We start from the raw sequence: 19,978 nt of genomic DNA on the forward strand, positions 1-19,978 counted from the left end.
TGAAACCGAGGAGAGACTGGAATGATGGTGACACCGTTGCAAATCTGCTTGTGTGCTGAAGAAGCAGAGCACTAGCTTTCCCTGCTGGTCCTTCTGCCGTGTGAAGAGATGCCACTGTTCATTCTGTGCTGATTGTGTTGCTGCGCAGCAGAGAGCAGCCTCTGGACTGATTCCATTCAAATGCTTTTCCTGTAGGAAAGTGAGCAGTGAAAGCAATGATGGAGGAACCAATGTAAAGGGGATTGTGTGCTGAACAGGTCCAGCAGCAGCTTTCAATCCTGGCTCTTCTGCTGTGGGAGCAGAGGCCAAGCATTCGTGCTGTACTCACTGTGCTGCTTTGCAGCTGAGCGACACCACCTGAGAATTCGGATTCAAATGGACTTTTAGGTATGAAACCGAGGAGAGACTGCAATGATGGTGACACCGTTGCAAATCTGCTTGTGTGCTAAAGAGGCCCTGCACTAGCTTTCCCTTCTGGTCATTCTGCCGTGTGAAGAGATGCCACTGTTCATTCTGTGCTGACTGTGTTGCTGCGCAGCAGGGAGCAGGCTCTGGACTGATTGTATTCAAATGCTTTTCCTGTATGAGTGTTAGCAGTGAAAGCAACAATGGAGGCACCAATGTAAAGGTGATTCTGTGCTGAACAGGTCCAGCACCAGCTTTCAATCCTGGCTCTTTTGCTGTGGGAGCAGAGGCCAAACGTTCGTGCTGTACTCACTGTGCTGAAGGGCAGCTGAGAGAGACCACCTGAGAATTTGGATTCAAATGGACTTTTAGGTATGAAACCGAGGAGAGACTGCAATGATGGTGACCCCGTTGCAAAGCTGCTTGTGTGCTGAAGAGACACAGCCCTAGCTTTCCCTGCTGGTCCTTCTGCCGTGTGAGCAGATGCCACTGTTCATTCTGTGCTGTGTTGCTACCAGCAGAGAGCAGGCTCTGGACTGATTCCATTCAAATGCTTTTCCGGTATGAAAGTGAGCAGTGAAAGCAACGATGGAGGCACCAATGTAAAGGGGATTGTGTGCTGAACAGGTCCAGCACCAGCTTTCAATCCTTGCTCTTCTGCTGTGGGAGCAGATGCCAAACGTTCGTGCTGTACTCACTGTGCTGAAGGGTAGCTGAGACCACCTGAGAATTTGGATTCAAATGGACTTTTAGGTATGAAACCGAGGAGAGACTGCAATGATGGTGACCCCGTTGCAAAGCTGCTTGTCTGTGAGGAAGCCCAGCACTAGCTTTTTCTGATGATCCTTCTCCCGTGTGAGCAGATGCCACTGTTCATTCTGTGCTGACTGTGTTGCTGCGCAGCAGAGAGCAGGCTCTGGACTGATTCCATTCAAATGCTTTTCCTGTATGAAAGTGAGCAGTGAAAGCAACGATGGAGGCACCAATGCAAAGGTGATTGTGTGCTGAACAGGTCCAGCACCAGCTTTCAATCCTGGCTCTTCTGCTGTGGGAGCAGAGGCCAAACGTTCGTGCTGTACTAACTGTGCTGCTGGGCAGCTGGGAGACACCACCTGAGAATTTGGATTCAAATGGACTTTTAGGTATGAAACCGAGGAGAGACTGCAATGATGGTGACCCCGTTGCAAAGCTGCTTGTGTGCTGAAGAAGCAGAGCACTAGCTTTCCCTGCTGGTCCTTCTGCCGTGTGAAGAGATGCCACTGTTCATTCTGTGCTGATTGTGTTGCTGCGCAGCAGAGAGCAGGCTGTGGACTGATTCCATTCAAATGCTTTTCCTGTAGGAAAGTGAGCAGTGAAAGCAACGATGGAGGAACCAATGTAAAGGGGATTGTGTGCTGAACAGGTCCAGCACCAGCTTTCAATCCTGGCTCTTCTGCTGTGGGAGCAGAGGCCAAGCATTCATGCTGTACTCACTATGCTGCTTTGCAGCTGAGCGACACCACCTGAGAATTCGGATTCAAATGGACTTTTAGGTATGAAACCGAGGAGAGACTGCAATGATGGTGACCCCGTTGCAAATCTGCTTGTGTGCTAAAGAGGCCCTGCACTAGCTTTCCCTTCTGGTCCTTCTGCCGTGTGAAGAGATGCCACTGTTCATTCTGTGCTGACTGTGTTGCTGCGAAACAGGGAGCAGGCTCTGGACTGATTCTATTCAAATGCTTTTCCTGTATGAGTGTTAGCAGTGAAAGCAAGGATGGAGGCACCAATGTAAAGGTGATTCTGTGCTGAACAGGTCCAGCACCAGCTTTCAATCCTGGCTCTTTTGCTGTGGGAGCAGAGGCCAAACGTTCGTGCTGTACTCACTGTGCTGCTGGGCAGCTGAGAGGGACCACCTGAGAATTTGGATTCAAATGGACTTTTAGGTATGAAACCGAGGAGAGACTGCAATGATGGTGACCCCGTTGCAAAGCTGCTTGTGTGCTGAAGAGACACAGCACTAGCTTTCCCAGCTGGTCCTTCGCCGTGTGAGCAGATGCCACTGTTCATTCTGTGCTGTGTTGCTGCCAGCAGAGAGCAGGCTCTCGACTGATTCCATCCAAATGCTTTTCCTGTAGGAAAGTGAGCAGTGAAAGCAACGATGGAGGAACCAATGTAAAGGGGATTGTGGGCTGAACAGGTCCAGCACCAGCTTTCAATCCTGGCTCTTCTGCTGTGGGAGCAGAGGCCAAGCATTCGTGCTGTACTCACTGTGCTGCTTTGCAGCTGAGCGACACCACCTGAGAATTCGGATTCAAATGGACTTTTAGGTATGAAACCGAGGAGAGACTGCAATGATGGTGACACCGTTGCAAATCTGCTTGTGTGCTAAAGAGGCCCTGCACTAGCTTTCCCTGCTGGTCCTTCTGCCGTGTGAGCAGATGCCACTGTTCATTCTTTGCCGATTGTGTTGCTGCGCAGCAGAGAGCAGGCTCTGGACTGATTCCATGCAAATGCTTTTCCTGTATGAGTGTTAGCAGTGAAAGCAAGGATGGAGGCACCAATGTAAAGGTGATTCTGTGCTGAACAGGTCCAGCACCAGCTTTCAATCCTGGCTCTTTTGCTGTGGGAGCAGATGCCAAACGTTCGTGCTGTACTCCCTGTGCTGAAGGGCAGCTGAGAGAGACCACCTGAGAATTTGGATTCAAATGGACTTTTAGGTATGAAACCGAGGAGAGACTGCAATGATGGTGACCCCGTTGCAAAGCTGCTTGTGTGCTGAAGAGACACAGCCCTAGCTTTCCCTGCTGGTCCTTCTGCCGTGTGAGCAGATGCCACTGTTCATTCTGTGCTGTGTTGCTGCCAGCAGGGAGCAGGCTCTGGACTGATTCCATTCAAATGCTTTTCCTGTATGAGTGTTAGCAGTGAAAGCAACGATGGAGGAACCAATGTAAAGGTGATTGTGTGCTGAACAGGTCCAGCACCAGCTTTCAATCCTTGCTCTTTTGCTGTGGGAGCAGAGGCCAAACGTTCGTGCTGTACTCACTGTGCTGCTGGGCAGCTGAGAGAGACCACCTGAGAATTTATATTCAAATGGACTTTTAGGTATGAAACCGAGAGACTGCAATGATGGTGACCCCGTTGCAAAGCTGCTTGTGTGCTGAAGAAGCCCATCACTCGCTTTCCCTGCTGGTCCTTCTGCCGTGGGAGCAGATGCCACTGTTCATTCTGTGCTGACTGTGTTGCTGCGCAGTAGAGAGCAGCCTTGGTACTGATTCCATTCAAATGCTTTTCCTGTATGAATGTCAGCAGTGACAGCAACGATGGAGGCACCGATGTAAAGGTGATTGTGTGCTGAACAGGTCCAGCACCAGCTTTCAATCCTGAGTCTTCTGCTGTGGGAGCAGATGCCAAACGTTCGTGCTGTACTCACCGTGCTGCTGGGCAGCTGAGAGACACCACCTGAGAATTTGGATTCAAATGGACTTTTAGGTATGAAACCGAGGAGAGACTGCAATGATGGTGACCCCGTTGCAAAGCTGCTTGTGTGCTGAAGAGACACAGCACTAGCTTTCCCTGCTGCTCCTTCTGCCGTGTGAGCAGATGCCACTGTTCATTCTGTGCTGTGTTGCTGCCAGCAGGGAGCAGGCTCTGGACTGATTCCATTCAAATGCTTTTCCTGTGTGAGTGTTAGCAGTGAAAGCAACGATGGAGGAACCAATGTAAAGGTGATTGTGTGCTGAACAGGTCCAGCACCAGCTTTCAATACTTGCTCTTCTGCTGTGGGAGCAGAGGCCAAACGTTCGTGCTGTACTCACTGTGCTGCTGGGCAGCTGAGCAACACCACCTGAGAATTCGGATTCAAATGGACTTTTAGGTATGAAACCGAGGAGAGACTGCAATGATGGTGACCCCGTTGCAAAGCGGCTTGTGTGCTGAAGAGACAAAGCCCTAGCTTTCCCTGCTGGTCCTTCTGCCGTGTGAGCAGATGCCACTGCTCATTCTGTGCTGTGTTGCTGCCAGCAGGGAGCAGGCTCTGGACTGATTTCATTCAAATGCTTTTCCTGTGTGAGTGTTAGCAGTGAAAGCAACGATGGAGGAACCAATGTAAAGGGGATTGTGTGCTGAACAGGTCCAGCACCAGCTTTCAATCCTGGCTCTTCTGCTGTGGGAGCAGAGGCCAAACGTTCGTGCTGTACTAACTGTGCTGCTGGGCAGCTGGGAGACACCACCTGAGAATTTGGATTCAAATGGACTTTTAGGTATGAAACCGAGGAGAGACTGCAATGATGGTGACCCCGTTGCAAAGCTGCTTGTGTGCTGAAGAGACACAGCCCTAGCTTTCCCTGCTGGTTCTTCTGCCGTGTGAGCAGATGCCACTGTTCATTCTGTGCTGATTGTGTTGCTGCCAGCAGAGAGCAGCCTCTGGACTGATTCCATTCAAATGCTTTTCCTGTATGAGTGTTAACAGTGAAAGCAACGATGGAGGCACCAATGTAAAGGTGATTGTGTGCTGAACAGGTCCATCACCAGCTTTCAATCCTTGCTCTTCTGCTGTGGGAGCAGATGCCAAACGTTCGTGCTGTACTCACTGTGCTGCTGGGAAGCTGAGACCAACTGAGAATTTGGATTCAAATGGACTTTTAGGTATGAAACCGAGGAGAGACTGCAATGATGGTGACCCCGTTGCAAAGCTGCTTGTGTGCTGAAGAGGCCCAGCACTTGCTTTTCCTGATGATGCTTCTCCCGTGTGAGCAGATGCCACTGTTCTTTCTGTGCTGACTCTGTTGCTGCGCAGCAGAGAGCAGGCTCTGGACTGATTCCATTCAAATGCTTTTCCTAAATGAAAGTGAGCAGTGAAAGCAACGGTGGAGGCACCAATGTAAAGGTGATTGTGTGCTGAACAGGTCCAGCACCAGCTTTCAATCCTTGCCCTTCTGCTGTGGGAGCAGATGCCAAACGTTCGTGCTGTACTCACTGTGCTGCTGGGCAGCTGAGACCACCTGAGAATTCGGATTCAAATGGACTTTTAGGTATGAAACCGAGGAGAGACTGCAATGATGGTGACACCGTTGCAAATCCGCTTGTGTGCTGAAGAGACACAGCACTAGCTTTCCCTGCTGCTCCTTCTCCCGTGTGAGCAGATGCCACTGTTCATTCTGTGCTGATTGTGTTTCTGCGCAACAGAGAGCAGGCTCTGGACTGATTCCATTCAAATGCTTTTCCTGTATGAAAGTGAGCAGTGAAAGCAACGATGGAGGCACCAATGTAAAGGTGATTGTGTGCTGAACAGGTCCAGCACCAGCTTTCAATCCTGGCTCTTCTGCTGTGGGAGCAGAGGCCAAACGTTCGTGCTGTACTCACTGTGCTGCTGGGCAGCTGAGAGAGACCACCTGAGAATTTGGATTCAAATGGACTTTTAGGTATGAAACCGAGGAGAGACTGCAATGATGGTGACCCCGTTGCAAAGCTGCTTGTGTGCTGAAGAGACACAGCAACAGCTTTCCCTGCTGGTCCTTCTGCCGTGTGAGCAGATGCCACTGTTCATTCTGTGCTGTGTTGCTGCCAGCAGGGAGCAGGCTCTGGACTGATTCCATTCAAATGCTTTTCCTGTATGAAAGTGAGCAGTGAAAGCAACGATGGAGGCACGAATGTAAAGGGGATGGTGTGCTGAACAGGTCCAGCACCAGCTTTCAATCCTGGCTCTTCTGCTGTGGGAGCAGAGGCCAAACGTTTGTGCTGTACTCACTGTGCTGCTGGGCAGCTTAGCGACACCACCTGAGAATTCGGATTCAAATGGACTTTTAGGTATGAAACCGAGGAGGGACTGGAATGATGGTGACACCGTTGCAAAGGTGCTTGTGTGCTGAAGAGGCCCAGCACTAGCTTTCCCTGCTGGTCCTTCTGCCGTGTGAGCAGATGCCACTGTTCATTCTGTGCTGATTGTGTTGCAGCGCAGCAGAAAGCAGGCTCTGGACTGATTCCATTCAAATGCTTTTCCTGTATGAAAGTGAGCAGTGAAAGCAACGATGGAGGCACCAATGTAAAGGGGATTGTGTGCTGAACAGGTCCAGCACCAGCTTTCAATCCTGGCTCTTCTGCTGTGGGAGCAGAGGCCAAACGTTCGTGCTGTACTCACTGTGCTGCTGGGCAGCTTAGTGACACCACCTGAGAATTTGGATTCAAATGGACTTTTAGGTATGAAACCGAGGAGAGACTGCAATGATGGTGACCCCGTTGCAAAGCTGCTTGTGTGCTGAAGAAGCCCAGACCTAGCTTTCCCTGCTGGTCCTTCTGCTGTGGGAGCAGATGCCACTGTTCATTCTGTGCTGTGTTGCTGCGCAGCAGAGAGCAGCCTCTGGACTGATTCCATTCAAATGCTTTTCCTGTATGAAAGTGAGCAGTGAAAGCAACGATGGAGGCACCAATGCAAAGGGGATTGTGTGCTGAACAGGTCCAGCACCAGCTTTCAATCCTTGCTCTTCTGCTGTGGGAGCAGATGCCAAACGTTCGTGCTGTACTCACTGTGCTGCTGGGCAGCTGAGAGAGACCACCTGAGAATTCGGATTCAAATGGACTTTTAGGTATGAAACCGAGGAGAGACTGCAATGATGGTGACCCCGTTGCAAATCTGCTTGTGTGCTGAAAAGGCCCAGCACTAGCTTTCCCTGCTGGTCCTTCTGCCGTGTGAGCAGATGCCACTGTTCATTCTGTGCTGATTGTGTTGCTGCGCAGCAGAGAGCAGCCTCGGGACTGATTCCATTCAAATGCTTTTCCTGTATGAAAGTGAGCAGTGAAAGCAACGATGGAGGCACCAATGTAAAGGGGATTGTGTGCTGAACAGGTCCAGCACCAGCTTTCAATCCTTGCTCTTCTGCTGTGGGAGCAGATGCCAAACGTTCGTGCTGTACTCACTGTGCTGCTGGGCAGCTGAGAGAGACCACCTGAGAATTTGGATTCAAATGGACTTTTAGGTATGAAACCGAGGAGAGACTGCAATGATGGTGACCCCGTTGCAAATCTGCTTGTGTGCTGAAGAGGCCCAGCACTAGCTTTCCCTGCTGGTCCTTCTGCCGTGTGAGCAGATGCCACTGTTCATTCTGTGCTGACTGTGTTGCTGCGCAGCAGAGAGCAGGCTCTGGACTGATTCCATTCAAATGCTTTTCCTGTATGAAAGTGAGCAGTGAAAGCAACGATGGAGGCACCAATGTGAAGTTGATTGTGTGCTGAACAGGTCCAGCACCAGCTTTCAATCCTTGCTCTTCTGCTGTGGGAGCAGATGCCAAACGTTCGTGCTGTACTCACTGTGCTGCTGGGCAGCTGAGAGACACCACCTGACAATTTGTATTCAAATGGACTTCTAGGTATGAAACCGAGGAGAGACTGCAATGATGGTGACCCCGTTGCAAAGCTGCTTGTGTGCTGAAGAAGCCCAGCACTAGCTTTCCCTGCTGGTCCTTCTGCTGTGCGAGCAGAAGCCACTGTTCATTCTGTGCTGTGTTGCTGCGCAGCAGAGAGCAGGCTCTGGACTGATTCCATTCAAATGCTTTTCCTGTATGAAAGTGAGCAGTGAAAGCAACGATGGAGGCACCAATGTAAAGGGGATTGTGTGGTGAACAGGTCCAGCACCAGCTTTCAATCCTGGCTCTTCTGCTGTGGGAGCAGAGGCCAAACATTCGTGCTGTACTCACTGTGCTGCTGGGCAGCTGAGAGACACCACCTGAGAATTTGGATTCAAATGGACTTTTAGGTATGAAACCGAGGAGAGACTGCAATGATGGTGACCCCGTTGCAAAGCTGCTTGTGTGCTGAAGAATCCCAGCACTAGCTTTCCCTGCTGGTCCTTCTGCTGTGGGAGCAGAATCCACTGTTCATTCTGTGCGGTGTTGCTGCCCGCAGGGAGCAGGCTCTGGACTGATTCCATTCAAATGCTTTTCCTGTATGAGTGTTAGCAGTGAAAGCAACGATGGAGGCACCAATGTAAAGGTGATTGTGTGCTGAACAGGTCCAGCGCCAGCTTTCAATCCTGGCTCTTCTGCTGTGGGAGAAGATGCCAAACGTTCGTGCTGTACTCACTGTGCTGCTGGGCAGCTGAGAGACACCACCTGACAATTTGTATTCAAATGGACTTCTAGGTATGAAACCGAGGAGAGACTGCAATGATGGTGACCCCGTTGCAAAGCTCCTTGTGTGCTGAAGAGACACAGCACTAGCTTTCACTGATGATCCTTCTCCCGTGTGAGCAGATGCCACTGTTCATTCTGTGCTGACTGTGTTGCTGCGCAGCAGAGAGCAGGGTCTGGACTGATTCAATTCAAATGCTTTTCCTGTATGAAAGTGAGCAGTGAAAGCAATGATGGAGGCACCAATGTAAAGGGGATTGTGTGCTGAACAGGTCCAGCACCAGCTTTCAATCCTGGCTCTTCTGCTGTGGGAGCAGAGGCCAAATGTTCGTGCTGTACTAAATGTGCTGCTGGGCAGCTGGGAGACACCACCTGAGAATTTGGATTCAAATGGACTTTTAGGTATGAAACCGAGGAGAGACTGCAATGATGGTGACCCCGTTGCAAAGCTGCTTGTGTGCTGAAGAGACACAGCCCTAGCTTTCCCTGCTGGTCCTTCTGCCGTGTGAGCAGATGCCACTGTTCATTCTGTGCTGATTGTGTTGCTGCCAGCAGAGAGCAGGCTCTGGACTGATTCCATTCAAATGCTTTTCCTGTATGAGTGTTAGCAGTGAAAGCAACGATGGAGGAACCAATGTAAAGGGGATTGTGTGCTGAACAGGTCCATCACCAGCTTTCAATCCTTGCTCTTCTGCTGTGGGAGCAGATGCCAAACGTTCGTGCTGTACTCACTGTGCTGCTGGGAAGCTGAGACCAACTGAGAATTTGGATTCAAATGGACTTTTAGGTATGAAACCTAGGAGAGACTGCAATGATGGTGACCCCGTTGCAAAGCTGCTTGTGTGCTGAAGAAGCAGAGCACTAGCTTTCCCTGCTGGTCCTTCTGCCGTGTGAGCAGATGCCACTGTTCATTCTGTGCTGTGGTGCTGCCAGCAGAGAGCAGGCTCTGGACTGATTCTATTCAAATGCTTTTCCTCTATGAGTGTTAGCAGTGAAAGCAACGATGGAGGCACCAATGTAAAGGGGATGGTGTGCTGAACAGGTCCAGCACCAGCTTTCAATCCTGGCTCTTCTGCTGTGGGAACAGAGGCCAAACGTTTGTGCTGTACTCACTGTGCTGCTGGGCAGCTTAGCGACACCACCTGAGAATTCGGATTCAAATGGACTTTTAGGTATGAAACCGAGGAGGGACTGGAATGATGGTGACACCGTTGCAAAGGTGCTTGTGTGCTGAAGAGGCCCAGCACTAGCTTTCCCTGCTGGTCCTTCTGCCGTGTGAGCAGATGCCACTGTTCATTCTGTGCTGATTGTGTTGCAGCGCAGCAGAGAGCAGGCTCTGGACTGATTCCATTCAAATGCTTTTCCTGTATGAAAGTGAGCAGTGAAAGCAACGATGGAGGCACCAATGTAAAGGGGATTGTGTGCTGAACAGGTCCAGCACCAGCTTTCAATCCTGGCTCTTCTGCTGTGGGAGCAGAGGCCAAACGTTCGTGCTGTACTCACTGTGCTGCTGGGCAGCTGAGTGACACCACCTGAGAATTTGGATTCAAATGGACTTTTAGGTATGAAACCGAGGAGAGACTGCAATGATGGTGACCCCGTTGCAAAGCTGCTTGTGTGCTGAAAAGGCCCAGCACTAGCTTTCCCTGCTGGTCCTTCTGCCGTGTGAGCAGATGCCACTGTTCATTCTGTGCTGATTGTGTTGCTGCGCAGCAGAGAGCAGCCTCGGGACTGATTCCATTCAAATGCTTTTCCTGTATGAAAGTGAGCAGTGAAAGCAACGATGGAGGCACCAATGTAAAGGGGATTGTGTGCTGAACAGGTCCAGCACCAGCTTTCAATCCTTGCTCTTCTGCTGTGGGAGCAGATGCCAAACGTTCGTGCTGTACTCACTGTGCTGCTGGGCAGCTGAGACCACCTGAGAATTTGGATTCAAATGGACTTTTAGGTATGAAACCGAGGAGAGACTGCAATGATGGTGACCCCGTTGCAAAGCTGCTTGTGTGCTGAAGAGGCCCAGCACTAGCTTTCCCTGCTGGTCCTTCTGCCGTGTGAGCAGATGCCACTGTTCATTCTGTGCTGACTGTGTTGCTGCGCAGCAGAGAGCAGGCTCTGGACTGATTCCATTCAAATGCTTTTCCTGTATGAAAGTGAGCAGTGAAAGCAACGATGGAGGCACCAATGTGAAGTTGATTGTGTGCTGAACAGGTCCAGCACCAGCTTTCAATCCTTGCTCTTCTGCTGTGGGAGCAGATGCCAAACGTTCGTGCTGTACTCACTGTGCTGCTGGGCAGCTGAGAGACACCACCTGACAATTTGTATTCAAATGGACTTCTAGGTATGAAACCGAGGAGAGACTGCAATGATGGTGACCCCGTTGCAAAGCTGCTTGTGTGCTGAAGAAGCCCAGCACTAGCTTTCCCTGCTGGTCCTTCTGCTGTGCGAGCAGAAGCCACTGTTCATTCTGTGCTGTGATGCTGCGCAGCAGAGAGCAGGCTCTGGACTGATTCCATTCAAATGCTTTTCCTGTATGAAAGTGAGCAGTGAAAGCAACGATGGAGGCACCAATGTAAAGGGGATTGTGTGGTGAACAGGTCCAGCACCAGCTTTCAATCCTGGCTCTTCTGCTGTGGGAGCAGAGGCCAAACATTCGTGCTGTACTCACTGTGCTGCTGGGCAGCTGAGAGACACCACCTGAGAATTTGGATTCAAATGGACTTTTAGGTATGAAACCGAGGAGAGACTGCAATGATGGTGACCCCGTTGCAAAGCTCCTTGTGTGCTGAAGAATCCCAGCACTAGCTTTCCCTGCTGGTCCTTCTGCTGTGCGAGCAGAATCCACTGTTCATTCTGTGCGGTGTTGCTGCCCGCAGGGAGCAGGCTCTGGACTGATTCCATTCAAATGCTTTTCCTGTATGAGTGTTAGCAGTGAAAGCAACGATGGAGGCCCCAATGTAAAGGTGATTGTGTGCTGAACAGGTCCAGCGCCAGCTTTCAATCCTGGCTCTTCTGCTGTGGGAGAAGATGCCAAACGTTCGTGCTGTACTCACTGTGCTGCTGGGCAGCTGAGACCACCTGAGAATTTGGATTCAAATGGACTTTTAGGTATGAAACCGAGGAGAGACTGCAATGATGGTGACCCCGTTGCAAAGCTCCTTGTGTGCTGAAGAGACACAGCACTAGCTTTCACTGATGATCCTTCTCCCGTGTGAGCCGATGCCACTGTTCATTCTGTGCTGACTGTGTTGCTGCGCAGCAGAGAGCAGGCTCTGGACTGATTCCATTCAAATGCTTTTCCTGTATGAAAGTGAGCAGTGAAAGCAACGATGGAGGCACCAATGTAAAGGGGATTGTGTGCTGAACAGGTCCAGCACCAGCTTTCAATCCTGGCTCTTCTGCTGTGGGAGCAGAGGCCAAACGTTAGTGCTGTACTCACTGTGCTGCTGGGTAGCTGAGAGAGACCACCTGAGAATTTGGATTCACATGGACTTTTAGGTATGAAACCGAGGAGAGACTGCAATGATGGTGACCCCGTTGCAAAGCTGCTTGTGTGCTGAAGAGACACAGCACTAGGTTTCCCTGATGATCCTTCTCCCGTGTGAGCAGATGCCACTGTTCATTCTGTGCTGACTGTGTTGCTGCGCAGCAGAGAGCAGGGTATGGACTGATTCAATTCAAATGCTTTTCCTGTATGAAAGTGAGCAGTGAAAGCAACGATGGAGGCACCAATGTAAAGGGGATTGTGTGCTGAACAGGTCCAGCACCAGCTTTCAATCCTGGCTCTTCTGCTGTTGGAGCAGAGGCCAAACGTTCATGCTGTACTCACTATGCTGCTGGGCAGCTGAGACCACCTGAGAATTTGGATTCAAATGGACTTTTAGGTATGAAACCGAGGAGAGACTGCAATGATGGTGACCCCGTTGCAAAGCTGCTTGTGTGCTGAAGAGACACAGCACTAGCTTTCATTGATGATCCTTCTCCCGTGTGAGCAGATGCCACTGTTCATTCTGTGCTCACTGTGTTGCTGCGCAGCAGAGAGCAGGCTCTGGACTGATTCCATTCAAATGCTTTTCCTGTATGAAAGTGAGCAGTGAAAGCAACGATGGAGGCACCAATGTGAAGTTGATTGTGTGCTGAACAGGTCCAGCACCAGCTTTCAATCCTTGCTCTTCTGCTGTGGGAGCAGATGCCAAGCGTTCATGCTGTACTCACTGTGCTGCTGGGCAGCTGAGAGAGACCACCTGAGAATTTGGATTCAAATGGACTTTTAGGTATGAAACCGAGGAGAGACTGCAATGATGGTGACCCCGTTGCAAAGCTGCTTGTGTGCTCAAGAGGCCCAGCACTAGCTTTCCCTGCTGGTCCTTCTGCCGTGTGAGCAGATGCCACTGTTCATTCTGTGCTGATTGTGTTGCTGCGCAGCAGAGCACAGCCTCGGGACTGATTCCATTCAAATGCTTTTCCTGTATGAAAGTGAGCAGTGAAAGCAACGATGGAGGCACCAATGTAAAGGTGATTGTGTGCTGAACAGGTCCAGCACCAGCTTTCAATCCTTGCTCTTCTGCTGTGGGAGCAGATGCCAAACGTTCGTGCTGTACTCACTGTGCTGCTGGGCAGCTGAGAGACACCACCTGAGAATTTCTATTCAAATGGACTTTTAGGTATGAAACCGAGGAGAGACTGCAATGATGGTGACCCCGTTGCAAAGCTGCTTGTGTGCTGAAGAAGCCCAGCACTAGCTTTCCCTGCTGGTCCTTCTGCTGTGCGAGCAGAATCCACTGATCATTCTGTGCTGACTGTGTTGCTGCGCAGCAGAGAGCAGGCTCTGGACTGATTCCATTCAAATGCTTTTCCTGTATGAAAGTGAGCAGTGAAAGCGACGATGGAGGCACCAATGTAAAGGGGATTGTGTGCTGAACAGGTCCAGCACCAGCTTTCAATCCTGGCTCTTCTGCTGTGGGAGCAGAGGCCAAACGTTCGTGCTGTACTCACTGTGCTGCTGGGCAGCTGAGCGACACCCCCTGAGAATTCGGATTCAAATGGTCTTTTAGGTATGAAGCCGAGGAGAGACTGCAATGATGGTGACCCCGTTGCAAAGCTGCTTGTGTGCTGAAGAGACACAGCACTAGCTTTCATTGATGATCCTGCTCCCGTGTGAGCAGATGCCACTGTTCATTCTGTGCTGAATGTGTTGCTGCGCAGCAGAGAGCAGGCTCTGGACTGATTCCATTCAAATGCTTTTCCTGTATGAAAGTGAGCAGTGAAAGCAACGATGGAGGCACCAATGTAAAGGGGATTGTGTGCTGAACAGGTCCAGCACCAGCTTTCAATCCTGGCTCTTCTGCTGTGGGAGCAGATGCCAAACGTTCGTGCGGTACTCACTGTGCTGCTGGGCAGCTGAGAGGGACCACCTGAGAATTTGTATTCAAATGGACTTTTAGGTATGAAACCGAGGAGAGACTGCAATGATGGTGACCCCGTTGCAAAGCTGCTTGTGTGCTGAAGAGGCCCAGCACTAGCTTTCCCTGATGATCCTTCTCCCGTGTGAGCAGATGCCACTGTTCATTCTGTGCAGACAGTGTTGCTGCGCAGCAGAGAACAGGCTCTGGACTGATTCCATTGAAATGCTTTTCCTGTATGAAAGTGAGCAGTGAAAGCAACGATGGAGGCACCAATGTAAAGGGGATTGTGTGCTGAACAGGTCCAGCACCAGCTTTCAATCCTTGCTCTTCTGCTGTGGGAGCAGATGCCAAACGTTCGTGCTGTACTCACTGTGCTGCTGGGCAGCTGAGAGAGACCACCTGAGAATTCGGATTCAAATGGACTTTTAGGTATGAAACCGAGGAGAGACTGCAATGATGGTGACCCCGTTGCATAGCTCCTTGTGTGCTGAAGAGACACAGCACTAGCTTTCCCTGCTGGTCCTTCTGCCGTGTGAGCAGATGCCACTGTTCATTCTGTGCTGTGTTGCTGCCAGTAGGGAGCAGGCTCTGGACTGATTCAATTCAAATGCTTTTCCTGTATGAGTGTTAGCAGTGAAAGCAACGATGGAGGCACTAATGTAAAGGTGATTGTGTGCTGAACAGGTGCAGCACCAGCTTTCAATCCTGGCTCTTCTTCTGTGGGAGCAGAGGCCAAACGTTCGTGCTGTACTCACTATGCTGAAGGGCAGCTGAGACCACCTGAGAATTTGGATTCAAATGGACTTTTAGGTATGAAACCGAGGAGAGACTGCAATGATGGTGACCCCGTTGCAAAGCTGCTTGTGTGCTGAAGAAGCAGAGCACTAGCTTTCCCTGCTGGTCCTTCCGCTGTGCGAGCAGAATCCACTGCTCATTCTGTGCTGTGTTGCGCAGCAGAGAGCAGCCTCTGGACTGATTCCATTCAAATGCTTTTCCTGTATGAAAGTGAGCAGTGAAAGCAACGATGGAGGCACCAATGTAAAGGGGATTGTGTGCTGAACAGGTCCAGCACCAGCTTTCAATCCTGGCTCTTCTGCTGTGGGAGCAGAGGCCAAATGTTCGTGCTGTACTCACTGTGCTGCTGGGCAGCTGAGCGACACCACCTGAGAATTTGGATTCAAATGGACTTTTAGGTATGAAACCGAGGAGAGACTGCAATGATGGTGACCCCATTGCAAAGCTGCTTGTGTGCTGAAGAAGCCCAGCACTCGCTTTCCCTGCTGGTCCTTCTGCTGTGCGAGCAGAATCCACTGTTCATTCTGTGGTGATTGTGTTGCTGCGCAGCAGAGAGCAGGCTCTGGACTGATTCCATTCAAATGCTTTTCCTGTATGAAAGTGAGCAGTGAAAGCAACGATGGAGGCACCAATGTAAAGGTAATTGTGTGCTGAACAGGTCCAGCACCAGCTTTCAATCCTTGCTCTTCTGCTGTGGGAGCAGATGCCAAACGTTCGTGCTGTACTCACTGTGCTGCTGGGCAGCTGAGAGACACCACCTGACAATTTGTATTCAAATGGACTTCTAGGTATGAAACCGAGGAGAGACTGCAATGATGGTGACCCCGTTGCAAAGCTCCTTGTGTGCTGAAGAGACACAGCACTAGCTTTCACTGATGATCCTTCTCCCGTGTGAGCAGATGCCACTGTTCATTCTGTGCTGACTGTGTTGCTGCGCAGCAGAGAGCAGGGTCTGGACTGATTCAATTCAAATGCTTTTCCTGTATGAAAGTGAGCAGTGAAAGCAATGATGGAGGCACCAATGTAAAGGGGATTGTGTGCTGAACAGGTCCAGCACCAGCTTTCAATCCTGGCTCTTCTGCTGTGGGAGCAGAGGCCAAATGTTCGTGCTGTACTAAATGTGCTGCTGGGCAGCTGGGAGACACCACCTGAGAATTTGGATTCAAATGGACTTTTAGGTATGAAACCGAGGAGAGACTGCAATGATGGTGACCCCGTTGCAAAGCTGCTTGTGTGCTGAAGAGACACAGCCCTAGCTTTCCCTGCTGGTCCTTCTGCCGTGTGAGCAGATGCCACTGTTCATTCTGTGCTGATTGTGTTGCTGCCAGCAGAGAGCAGGCTCTGGACTGATTCCATTCAAATGCTTTTCCTGTATGAGTGTTAGCAGTGAAAGCAACGATGGAGGAACCAATGTAAAGGGGATGGTGTGCTGAACAGGTCCAGCACCAGCTTTCAATCCTGGCTCTTCTGCTGTGGGAACAGAGGCCAAACGTTTGTGCTGTACTCACTGTGCTGCTGGGCAGCTTAGCGACACCACCTGAGAATTCGGATTCAAATGGACTTTTAGGTATGAAACCGAGGAGGGACTGGAATGATGGTGACACCGTTGCAAAGGTGCTTGTGTGCTGAAGAGGCCCAGCACTAGCTTTCCCTGCTGGTCCTTCTGCCGTGTGAGCAGATGCCACTGTTCATTCTGTGCTGATTGTGTTGCAGCGCAGCAGAGAGCAGGCTCTGGACTGATTCCATTCAAATGCTTTTCCTGTATGAAAGTGAGCAGTGAAAGCAACGATGGAGGCACCAATGTAAAGGGGATTGTGTGCTGAACAGGTCCAGCACCAGCTTTCAATCCTGGCTCTTCTGCTGTGGGAGCAGAGGCCAAACGTTCGTGCTGTACTCACTGTGCTGCTGGGCAGCTGAGTGACACCACCTGAGAATTTGGATTCAAATGGACTTTTAGGTATGAAACCGAGGAGAGACTGCAATGATGGTGACCCCGTTGCAAAGCTGCTTGTGTGCTGAAAAGGCCCAGCACTAGCTTTCCCTGCTGGTCCTTCTGCCGTGTGAGCAGATGCCACTGTTCATTCTGTGCTGATTGTGTTGCTGCGCAGCAGAGAGCAGCCTCGGGACTGATTCCATTCAAATGCTTTTCCTGTATGAAAGTGAGCAGTGAAAGCAACGATGGAGGCACCAATGTAAAGGGGATTGTGTGCTGAACAGGTCCAGCACCAGCTTTCAATCCTTGCTCTTCTGCTGTGGGAGCAGATGCCAAACGTTCGTGCTGTACTCACTGTGCTGCTGGGCAGCTGAGACCACCTGAGAATTTGGATTCAAATGGACTTTTAGGTATGAAACCGAGGAGAGACTGCAATGATGGTGACCCCGTTGCAAAGCTGCTTGTGTGCTGAAGAGGCCCAGCACTAGCTTTCCCTGCTGGTCCTTCTGCCGTGTGAGCAGATGCCACTGTTCATTCTGTGCTGACTGTGTTGCTGCGCAGCAGAGAGCAGGCTCTGGACTGATTCCATTCAAATGCTTTTCCTGTATGAAAGTGAGCAGTGAAAGCAACGATGGAGGCACCAATGTGAAGTTGATTGTGTGCTGAACAGGTCCAGCACCAGCTTTCAATCCTTGCTCTTCTGCTGTGGGAGCAGATGCCAAACGTTCGTGCTGTACTCACTGTGCTGCTGGGCAGCTGAGAGACACCACCTGACAATTTGTATTCAAATGGACTTCTAGGTATGAAACCGAGGAGAGACTGCAATGATGGTGACCCCGTTGCAAAGCTGCTTGTGTGCTGAAGAAGCCCAGCACTAGCTTTCCCTGCTGGTCCTTCTGCTGTGCGAGCAGAAGCCACTGTTCATTCTGTGCTGTGATGCTGCGCAGCAGAGAGCAGGCTCTGGACTGATTCCATTCAAATGCTTTTCCTGTATGAAAGTGAGCAGTGAAAGCAACGATGGAGGCACCAATGTAAAGGGGATTGTGTGGTGAACAGGTCCAGCACCAGCTTTCAATCCTGGCTCTTCTGCTGTGGGAGCAGAGGCCAAACATTCGTGCTGTACTCACTGTGCTGCTGGGCAGCTGAGAGACACCACCTGAGAATTTGGATTCAAATGGACTTTTAGGTATGAAACCGAGGAGAGACTGCAATGATGGTGACCCCGTTGCAAAGCTCCTTGTGTGCTGAAGAATCCCAGCACTAGCTTTCCCTGCTGGTCCTTCTGCTGTGCGAGCAGAATCCACTGTTCATTCTGTGCGGTGTTGCTGCCCGCAGGGAGCAGGCTCTGGACTGATTCCATTCAAATGCTTTTCCTGTATGAGTGTTAGCAGTGAAAGCAACGATGGAGGCCCCAATGTAAAGGTGATTGTGTGCTGAACAGGTCCAGCGCCAGCTTTCAATCCTGGCTCTTCTGCTGTGGGAGAAGATGCCAAACGTTCGTGCTGTACTCACTGTGCTGCTGGGCAGCTGAGACCACCTGAGAATTTGGATTCAAATGGACTTTTAGGTATGAAACCGAGGAGAGACTGCAATGATGGTGACCCCGTTGCAAAGCTCCTTGTGTGCTGAAGAGACACAGCACTAGCTTTCACTGATGATCCTTCTCCCGTGTGAGCCGATGCCACTGTTCATTCTGTGCTGACTGTGTTGCTGCGCAGCAGAGAGCAGGCTCTGGACTGATTCCATTCAAATGCTTTTCCTGTATGAAAGTGAGCAGTGAAAGCAACGATGGAGGCACCAATGTAAAGGGGATTGTGTGCTGAACAGGTCCAGCACCAGCTTTCAATCCTGGCTCTTCTGCTGTGGGAGCAGAGGCCAAACGTTAGTGCTGTACTCACTGTGCTGCTGGGTAGCTGAGAGAGACCACCTGAGAATTTGGATTCACATGGACTTTTAGGTATGAAACCGAGGAGAGACTGCAATGATGGTGACCCCGTTGCAAAGCTGCTTGTGTGCTGAAGAGACACAGCACTAGGTTTCCCTGATGATCCTTCTCCCGTGTGAGCAGATGCCACTGTTCATTCTGTGCTGACTGTGTTGCTGCGCAGCAGAGAGCAGGGTATGGACTGATTCAATTCAAATGCTTTTCCTGTATGAAAGTGAGCAGTGAAAGCAACGATGGAGGCACCAATGTAAAGGGGATTGTGTGCTGAACAGGTCCAGCACCAGCTTTCAATCCTGGCTCTTCTGCTGTTGGAGCAGAGGCCAAACGTTCATGCTGTACTCACTATGCTGCTGGGCAGCTGAGACCACCTGAGAATTTGGATTCAAATGGACTTTTAGGTATGAAACCGAGGAGAGACTGCAATGATGGTGACCCCGTTGCAAAGCTGCTTGTGTGCTGAAGAGACACAGCACTAGCTTTCATTGATGATCCTTCTCCCGTGTGAGCAGATGCCACTGTTCATTCTGTGCTCACTGTGTTGCTGCGCAGCAGAGAGCAGGCTCTGGACTGATTCCATTCAAATGCTTTTCCTGTATGAAAGTGAGCAGTGAAAGCAACGATGGAGGCACCAATGTGAAGTTGATTGTGTGCTGAACAGGTCCAGCACCAGCTTTCAATCCTTGCTCTTCTGCTGTGGGAGCAGATGCCAAGCGTTCATGCTGTACTCACTGTGCTGCTGGGCAGCTGAGAGAGACCACCTGAGAATTTGGATTCAAATGGACTTTTAGGTATGAAACCGAGGAGAGACTGCAATGATGGTGACCCCGTTGCAAAGCTGCTTGTGTGCTCAAGAGGCCCAGCACTAGCCTTCCCTGCTGGTCCTTCTGCCGTGTGAGCAGATGCCACTGTTCATTCTGTGCTGATTGTGTTGCTGCGCAGCAGAGCACAGCCTCGGGACTGATTCCATTCAAATGCTTTTCCTGTATGAAAGTGAGCAGTGAAAGCAACGATGGAGGCACCAATGTAAAGGTGATTGTGTGCTGAACAGGTCCAGCACCAGCTTTCAATCCTTGCTCTTCTGCTGTGGGAGCAGATGCCAAACGTTCGTGCTGTACTCACTGTGCTGCTGGGCAGCTGAGAGACACCACCTGAGAATTTCTATTCAAATGGACTTTTAGGTATGAAACCGAGGAGAGACTGCAATGATGGTGACCCCGTTGCAAAGCTGCTTGTGTGCTGAAGAAGCCCAGCACTAGCTTTCCCTGCTGGTCCTTCTGCTGTGCGAGCAGAATCCACTGATCATTCTGTGCTGACTGTGTTGCTGCGCAGCAGAGAGCAGGCTCTGGACTGATTCCATTCAAATGCTTTTCCTGTATGAAAGTGAGCAGTGAAAGCGACG

This window comes from Pezoporus flaviventris, unplaced genomic scaffold (genome assembly GCF_033815535.1).
Source record: "Pezoporus flaviventris isolate CSIRO_AGI_PZ_B2104156 unplaced genomic scaffold, CSIRO_AGI_Pfla_v1 ptg000041l, whole genome shotgun sequence".
NCBI classification, from domain to species: domain Eukaryota; kingdom Metazoa; phylum Chordata; class Aves; order Psittaciformes; family Psittacidae; genus Pezoporus; species Pezoporus flaviventris.